This window comes from Trichosurus vulpecula, chromosome 3 (genome assembly GCF_011100635.1).
Source record: "Trichosurus vulpecula isolate mTriVul1 chromosome 3, mTriVul1.pri, whole genome shotgun sequence".
NCBI classification, from domain to species: Eukaryota; Metazoa; Chordata; class Mammalia; order Diprotodontia; family Phalangeridae; genus Trichosurus; species Trichosurus vulpecula.
This window is the reverse complement of record NC_050575.1, coordinates 280,392,663-280,402,175: the sequence shown is the minus strand read 5'-3', so window position 1 is coordinate 280,402,175 and position 9,513 is coordinate 280,392,663. Positions and strand designations below refer to the sequence as shown.

The window sequence follows — 9,513 nt, the reverse complement described above, 5'->3', positions numbered from 1 at the left end:
CTGGCTCACAGGAATAGACAAGTAAGCAAACCATACCAATGCATCAAAGATTTTCCAGGATCTGAAAAGCAAAGGGCCATGGAGTTGAGAGATCTGGATACCAGGCTCCCTCCCCCCACCCCATGCATCTGGGACCAAGGGAATTATTGAAAACTTCTGAAATGCTCTTCAGTCTTGGTGTGGACAATCTGTCATGCACTACTTGCCTGTGTCCAGCTCCTCCTTGAAGTTCTTTCTTCTTCCCAGCTCAGAAGACTCCAAAATGTAAAGGAAATTGGAGCTGGAAAGTGACAGTGATGTTACATTCGTGTGTGTAATTTTTACCATAATTTTATCAATACAATTAAACCTTTTAAACTCTGAACTTGAGTCTGAGGTGATTTATGAATAACATGAAAAATATAATAGGAAATTTACATTCCCCCTAACATTATGGGGGCACATGAGTCAATGAAAATAGAGCACAAGAATAATGGGATTCATATCTGATAATTTTATGGGTGTAGGTGGTCAAATTACTCCAATTTATAATTATATTCTATTCTTTAAGATCTCTAGTTTAATACAAGTTCAAGATACACAACTGTTTTGGGAGACCCACAAGGAAGAATAAATTCACAGTGATCTCTTGACTAACTTCATGAAAAGTAAAGGAGCTTCCTAAGACTTAAAATTTAATATATTTTCTATATATGCTAAAATCTCCCTAGTTTGTAAAAATGCAGAAGGAATAACTCTTCTAACTTCCCAGGTCTCAAATCCTAAATAACCTTTAAGTCATCTTAAACAAGACATAATAGAGTTCAGTTTACTTTGTAGTTTGAGGTTGCCATTTTGGAAAAAATAATGAGCATAAGAAAAAAAAAGCATTTGCTTTCTACTGTACTTTACAAAGGTAAAATTGATATCCTGCAATGTAAATACTATTTTTAAGTCAGAATGGTTAAATTAAATTTACATATATGCATTTACCCCCAAATTTTTAATATTTTGAAATGAACCAATTTGTATTTACTCAGAACAAAATGTTAATCACTTTCATCCAAAAGGTAAATTCTAATTTCCTTATCTTCAAATCATTCCCTCAGGTTAGAAGCATTGTTTTGGTTGGTCATATGATACGCTCCTTCTTTGAGACTAGGTTTGAGGTCCCTCACAGTCTTAGTTTTGATTCTATATGAAATGTCAGACCAATGAAACCTGATAAAGAACTGGTTTGTGTTTGAAGACCATCTATTGAAAAAAACACTTTTTAGAATGGCAAATGACCAGAACAAATTTCAGTACCTTGAGTCTTGACTAATCCTACAGCAATTTCTGGAAACTTCTTACAGATTTCTGAAAGCATGTGAAAGTCAAATACAGTTGGCAGAGCCACCCCTTAGAGATAGCCCCAACCCCAAAGCCAAATCATACCAGCTGCCCTTTTTCTCTCTTCCCCAAAATATTTTTACGCAGGTAAAATGAACATCATGGATAGTCTTAAAAAGGGTCAGCAGGAAGAAAAAAGGAAAAAAAGAGGAGATATTACAAAAGGTTAACATGAAATCTGAGAGATATTTTTGGAAAGGGGTCAGAATATACTATCTCAGGCAACCAGTCTTAATCGTGTTTCCTATCCAACTCTTCATCACATTGATAAGCTTCATTCTTGAGCACCAATCAGTATTCTTCTCTATTTAACTCAATTCAATAATACTTATTGAGTACCTATTATGTGTACAACACTACACCAGACACAGGGGATACAAAAACAAAAATAAATCTGTCTTTTCAAGGAGCATGTTCTAATAGGAGCATGCAACATATATACATATAAGCATAACACTAGGTAATTTATGAACAGAGAGGGCATTAACAACTGGTGAGATAAAGGAAGAGTACTTGAAAAGGGTGACACATGAGCCAAGACTTGAAAAGCGACAAGGATTCTGAGAGGAAGAGATGAAGAAAGTGTGCTTTCCAGGCATGGAAGCAGCTTTGTGAAGATAGCATGACAAATTTAAGAGAAAAGCTAACTGTCCAGTTTAACTAGATCATAGAATGTATGAAGGGGATTAGACAAACTAAGCCTAGAAAGGTAGGTTGAAACCATATTTGGGTTTTAAATGACAGATTGTGTTTGTATTTTCAGCTATATGCAAAGAAGGTAAATAATATGGTTCGAATTGCGTCTTGGGAAGACTCTTTTGTATAGAGCACAGATTATAGAGGCAAAAGACTTGGAGCAGGGAGATCAATTAGGCTACTATAGTAGTTCAGGCAACAGTGATGAGTACTTGAAAAAGATGTATGATTAGACAGGTGGGAGTGGATGTAAGAGATATTGTAAGGGTAAAATTGTCACTGATTGGCTATAAAGTGGGATAAGGGAGAGGGAAAAGTGAAGGGTGACTTCAAAGCAGTGAAATTGGGTGACTAGAAGGATAATGGTACATTGAACAGAAATAGGGATTTGGAGGAGGGGGAAGGTCCCCACATTAACAAGGATCCCTCAAAGCTTTAATATGATTGCTCTGATTTGACCTTTGGAATGGCCCTACCAACTAGTGCTCTAAGTGAGCACATGATACGTAGAGGAGTTATCTTTCTATGACATCTTTTGATCAGGTCCAGTAGATTTGAAAGCTGCAGCTGATGACCTAGGGGAAAGAGATGGGGAGTGGGACAGTTTTGTTTTGTCTTGTTCTTTGCTACCAGCCACTTGAGAACCAGACAGCTGTTTAAGAGAAGAGGGTCCTTCTGCTACAAATGGGAGCCTAAGAGCCTAATGGGTTCCTCCTCATTGGAGGTCTTTAAACAAAGGTTGAACACGTCAGGTGTGTTGTAAGAGTGGATTCTCTTATAAGATGGCCCCTAACAGGTCTGTGGAAACTCTTGTTTCATATCTTTGTAATGGAGCCAGAAGACCATAGGAGTCTAGGAGATCATTGATGAAATGGTTACAGTCTGGGAATCTGGGGAGGACTGTGAAAACAAAGAATATAAAATGCTCTGTTTAGATAACTGGGAGTGATAGGCTGATTTCATAAAAGGCCAGAAAAAGTCATGCTAGGCACTAAATTAAGGGGAAAAACACCTCACAGGACAGTAAATGAGTAAAATAAAAAGTTAAAAAAGTGTGAAATTTTAAGAAAATGGTAGGTTTGGTGCAGTTTGTGATGGTGGCTCCATTACACTTGTCCCAAATAATTCTTTTCATTAGCATGAATTGGCACCATTTCTTTGAGGACATCAATACAATATCATTTTTCACTCACATTTTGTTGTTGGGCATCTTGGCATTTTCTCCTTTGTCTATGAGAACCCTCAGTTGGCTATCACCATTCAAACTCTGAAACTCTTTATTGTACCTGAGGAAATGAGCCAAAAGTGCGATGAAACCTGTGGAGAGAAACAGTAATATTTGGAATATGAAAAAAAACAAACCAGAAGAATGATTATTTTCAATTACCAAAATGACGTAAATTGAAAATGGCACCAAAAGGCTGCTAAACAGATCAACTGTAACCACCAATCTTGGTCCCAGGGAGAAAATGATGAGACATACTTTTCTCTTTAGAGAAATAGAGAGGATGGGAATAGAATGTTGTATATAGTGTCAGATGAGATCTTTACATCAGCTTTAACTGTTCTGTTACATAGGAGAGTACAGTGGGAGGTGGGGAGTGGACATTGGGTGTAAAAAAACAAAAGGCATCAATCAAATCTTTTTGGGGTTTTTTTTAAGAAGCCACATGTAATTAATTAATTAAAACAAGCATTTATTAAGCACCAATTATATGCCAAGAACTGTGCTAAATACTGGGAATCCAAAGACAAAAATGAAATTGTTCCTGTCCTTAAGGAGCTTACATTTTATAGAGGGAGACAACATATATATAAATACAAATTAGGTACAAAATAATACACGGAAACTCAGTAACAAATGGTGAAATTGGTATAAAAAGCAAGAAAACAAAAAGGTACTCTCTCTTCAAAGATTTTTATAGTAGCATTATTTGTCATTACAAAGAAAAACTAGGCACCCTCCCCTTTCCTGGCCGGCGCGGGGCGGGTGTCGGCGTAGGGATTTGGAGGTCACCTTCGTCGTGCTCACAGCGGTGATCCTGATCGGAGGTCCTCAGAAGGGGATTAGATACCGGCCTTTGTCTTTTGAAGTGCCCAAACCACTTTTTCCTGTGGCGGGAGTCCCCATGATGCAGCATCACATAGAGGCTTGTGCCCAGGTTCCTGGGATGCAGGAAATTCTCATTGGTTTCTACCAACCAGATGAGGCGCTGACCCGTTTCTTGGAGGCTGCTCTACAGGAGTTCAACCTTCCTATCAGGTACCTGCAGGAATTTGCCCCCCTGGGTACAGGGGGTGGTCTGTATCATTTCCGAGACCAGATCCTGGCAGGGGGTCCCGAAGCCTTCTTCATTCTTAATGCCGATGTCTGCTCAGACTTCCCACGGGGGGCTATGCTAGAAACCCACAGACGCCAGCCCCATCCTTTCTCGTTCCTTGGCACCACGGCAAACCGGACTCAATACCTCCACTATGGTTGCATTGTGGAGAATCCAGAAACACACTAGATTTTTTTTTGATGTTCTCTTTGTTTAAAGGATTTTTTTAACTTATTTAACATATTTAGTTTTCAGCATTGATTTTCACAATAGTTTGAATTACAAATTTTCTCCCCATTTCTACCCTCCCACCCACTCCAAGATGGCGTATATTCTGGTTGCCCTGTTCCCCAGTCAGCGCTCCCCTCTGTCACCCCACTCCCCTCCCATCCCCTTTTCCCTTCCTTTCTTGTAGGGCAAGATAAATTTCTACACCCCATTGTCTGTATATCTTATTTTCTAGTTGCATGCAAAAACATTTTTGTTTGTTTTTGAACATCTGTTTTTAAAACTTTGAGTTCCAAATTCTCTCCCCTCTTCCCTTCCCACCCACCCTCCCTAAGAAGTCAAGCAATTCAACATAGGCCACATGTGTATCATTATGTATAACCCTTCCATAATACTCATGTTGTGAAAGACTAACTATATTTTGCTCCTTCCCAACCCATCACCCTTTATTGAATTTTCTCCCTTGACCCTGTCCCCTTTCAAAAGTGTTTGTTTTTGACTACCTCCACCCCCATCAGCCCTCCCCTCCATCATCCCCCCCCATTTATTTTTATCTTCTTCCCTCTTCTTTCCTGTGGGGTAAGATTCCCCATTGGGTATGTATGGTATTCCCTCCTTAGGCCAAATCTGATGAGAGCAATGTTCACTCATTCACCCCTCATCCGCCCTCTCCCCTCCTCCCATAGAACTGCTTGCTCTTGCCTACTTTATGTGAGATAATCCACCCCATTCTATCTCTCCTTATCTCCCTCTCTCAGTATGTTCCTCTCTCATCCCTTAATTTGATTTTATTTCTTTTAGATATCTTCCCTTCATCTTCAACTCACCCTGTGTCCTCTCTGTCTCTCTGTCTCTCTGTCTCTCTCTCTCTCTCTCTCTCTCTCTCTCTATGTGTATATATATATATACACACACACACATAGATATATACATACCTACACATTCACCCATATATATATACATAAACATATATGTATGCATATTCCCTTCAGCTACCCTAATACTGAAGTCTCATGAATCATACTCGTCATCTTTCTATGTAGGAATGTCAACAAAACAGTTCACCTTTAGTAAGTTCCTTGCAATTTCTTTTTCTTGATTACCTTTTCATGCTTCTCTTGATTCTTGTGTTTGAAAGTCAAATTTTCTATTCAGTTCTGGTCTTTTCACTGAGAAAGCTTGAAAGTCCTCTATTTTATTGAAAATCCATATTTTGCCTTGGAGCATGATACTCAGTTTTGCTGGGTAGGTGATTCTTGGTTTTAATCCTAGCTCCATTGACCTCCGGAATATTGTATTCCAAGCCCTTTGATCTCTCAATGTAGAAGCTGCTAGATCTTGGATTATCCTGATTATGTTTCCACAATACTCAAATTGTTTCTTTCTGGCTGCTTGCAGTATTTCCTCCTTGATCTGGGAGCTCTGGAATTTGGCGACAATATTCCTAGGAGATTTCTTTTGGGGATCTATTTGAGGAGGTGATCGATGGATTCTTTCAATTTCTATTTTACCCTGTGGCTCTAGAATATCAGGGCAGTTCTCCGTGATAATTTCTTGAAAGATGATATCTAGGCTCTTTTTTTGATCATGGCTTTCAGGTAGTCCAATAATTTTTAAATTCTCTCTCCTGGATCTATTTTCCAGGTCAGTGGTTTTTCCAATGGGATATTTCACATTATCTTCCATTTTTTCATTCCTTTGGTTCTGTTTTATAATATCCTGATTTCTCATAAAGTCACTAGCTTCCACTTGCTCCAATCTAATTTTTAAAGTAGTATTTTCTTCAGGGGTCTTTTGGACCTCCTTTTCCATTTGGCTAATTCTGCCTTTCAAGGCATTCTTCTCCTCATGGGCTTTTTGGAGCTCTTTTGCCATTTGAGTTAGTCTGTTTTTTAAGGTGTTGTTTTCTTTTTTCATGGTTTTCTCGCATCCTTCTCATTTCTCTTCCCAATTTTTCCTCTACTTCTCTAACTTGCTTTTCCAAATCCTTTTTGAGCTCTTCCATGGCCTGGGACCAGTTCATGTTTTTCTTGGAGGTTTCTGTTGTAGGCTCTTTGATTTTATTAATTTCTTCTGTCTGTTTGTTTTGGTCTTCTTTGTCAGCAAAGAAAGAATGAAAAGTCTGAGACTGAATCTCGGTGCGTTTTCGCTGCCTGGCCATATTCCCAGCCAACTAACTTGACCTTTGAGTTTTTCAGTGGGGTATGACTGCTTGTAGACTACAGAGTTCTATGTTCCACGTTTGGGGGGGAGGTGCCAGCTAACACACTAGATTTTGCATTACGTAGAAAAACCAAGCACATTTGTGAGTGACACATCAACTGTGGCATTTACCTCTTCTCCCTGGAAGCCTTGAAGCCCCTTCGAGATGTCTTCCAGCGAAACCAGCAGGACCCGCAACTGGACGGCTCTTCAGGCAGTTGGCCTGGGGCAGGGACCATTCGGCTGGAGCAGGATGTGTTCACAGCACTCTCTGGACAGGGCCAGATCTACGTCCACCTCACCGATGGTATCTGGAGTCAAATCAAGTCTGCAGGTTCTGCTCTTTATGCCTCTCATCTCTATCTGAACCGATACCAGCTCACCCCTGGAGGCCCCTGCATCAGAGGAAATTTTTTCATCCGCCCGACAGCTAAGGTGGCCTCGTCTGCGGTGCCTGGTCCTAATGTCTCCACCGGGGAAGATGTGACTATAGGGGAGAGAGTCCGGCTCCGAGCGTCCATTGTCCTCCATCATGGAGCGACCCTGCAGGAGCACACGTGTTTGCTACACAGTATTGTAGGTTGTGGAAGCACAGTAGGAAGATGGGCCCAAGTGGAGGGTACTCCCAACGATACCACCCCCAACGATCCTGGAGCCTGAATGGACAGTGCAAGCCTTTTCCGGGATGGGAAGTTGCTGCCAGCCATCACCATCCTGGGTTTCCGGGTTAGAATTCCTGCCGAGGTGTTGATCCTGAATTCCATTGTATTGCCACACAAGGAGCTGAGCTGGAACTTCACCAACCAGATCATCCTCTGAAATGAGGGACTTGGGGAAGGGTGCCCCCCCCACCTCCTCCGTGAGCCTTGCCACTCAGGCCCACTCCTGTCTCTGGAGACGAAGGGATGGAGTCAGCTGAGCTGAACCTTCAGCTGACTGGTACTCTGGGGTTGTGAGATATGTGGGTGGCCAGGGCACTCCTCCCTTTCCACCTCCCAATAAACCCTGATGAACCTTGAAAAAAAAAACTAGAAAATACTTAAATGTCTAACAGCAGGGGAATGGTTAAATGAATTATGACTTATTAATGTAATGAAATGCCATATCTCAATTAAGATTAAAATATGAAGAGTATAAATATGAAGATGTATAATAATTATTACCCTGGCCCCACGGACCAGAGATCTGGTATGTTACATTTTGTCCCTTTCCCAGGATTCTCTGGTACCTTTTAAGGGGTTTAGGGGCTTAAGGTGGTGTCTAGGCTCTCTTCCATTGGTTCCAGACCCCACCAATTGTGTTCCCTCAGTTGTAGGGGTGGGTTCCCTGAACCCTAGAAATATTTACTCCTAAAGGTATACACAAAAATATATACAAACCAACTCCCCAACATGTGGGACTTAATCTCTCCTTTATGCCACATTACTTTCTGGGGAGAAGAAGAGGATAATTTCTTGGCTTAGCTCAATTTCTATATAGCACAGTCCCAAATTCTAAGTTCAAAGCTCCACTTAAGCTCAAGTACCAGACACTCTGCATTTTCAGTCCTTCCCAGCTGGGCTGACTGGTTACATTCCACCTGGAATTCTGGCTACAAAGTCACCATGGTTCAAACTCTTAGCTCCAGTGGAGATTGAAACAGAACAGAAATAAACACCCCCAGGCCCACTTCTCAGAGCCATAGGGTTGTAAGAATGGGAAAGGGAAGATATCATTCCTTCCTAGTTCATGGTGCCAAGGCTGTGGATAAACTGAATATGATCTTCATCCTCCAGGCAGCAAGAGGAAAGAGTAAACAGGAAGAGACTGAGATTGTTCAGTCTAGCAATTTTAAAGATGAAGCCTGTTCCAGCTATACAGCCAATTGGAGGAGTCAACTCCCAATGATGTGGCGGGGTGCCTCCATGTTAGGTGATCTGGGCATGCTCCACAGTCCCATTATAGAAGTATGGAAAGGAAAAAAAGCAGAACTAGAGAAGCAGATTACATACTATATGATATTAGAAAAGCAAAAGTGAGTGGGGTTGAAAAGACAAAAGAATCCTCATGGTCACTTAAAGGGAGAGACTAAAATGTTATGATATCAGTAGGCTGAAGTATTTACATGTAAATAATTGCAAAGTAAGTTAAACTGGTTATACTGGTGATTGGTATTTGGGTTTACAAATAACTCATGAATTAAATGGAGAAATACACAGACATTAGGTCTTATAGAAAGGAAAGCTTAGACAACAAAACCAGGAGTCTAAAGATTCAGACCTTTGCTTCCAGGACTCTACTTTCAGCTTATAGATTTACATATCTGACTTTTTGCTGTCAGCACCTAATCTCCCATTTCAAGACCTGAACTTAATACACCAGAACCTCACCTCTAGTCAGTCAGTAACATTTGTTAAGAACCTACTATGTGCCAGGCACCATGTTAAGTGCTTGGGATAAAAGACTGGCAAAAGACAGTTCTTCTCTCAAAAGAGCTTATAATCTAAAGGGGTAGACAACATGAAAACAATTATGTACAAATAAGATAAATACAGGATAAATTGAAAACAATCAATGGAGAAGGCACTAATACTAAAGAGGGTCAGGAAAAAAGCTTCTTTTACACAGTGGGAATTTAGATAGGACTTCAAGGAAGCCAAGAGCTGGAAATGAAGAGGGAGAACCTGACAGGCCTGGGCAGGGACAGCCAGTGAAA

At 40.6% G+C, this 9,513-nt stretch overlaps 1 pseudogene; it reads left to right on the top strand.

Annotated features, from left to right (window-relative positions):
• The first annotated feature begins 3,458 nt into the window (after nt 1-3,458).
• Nucleotides 3,459-7,637, top strand: LOC118842484 (annotated as a pseudogene).
• Nucleotides 7,638-9,513: the final 1,876 nt, after the last annotated feature.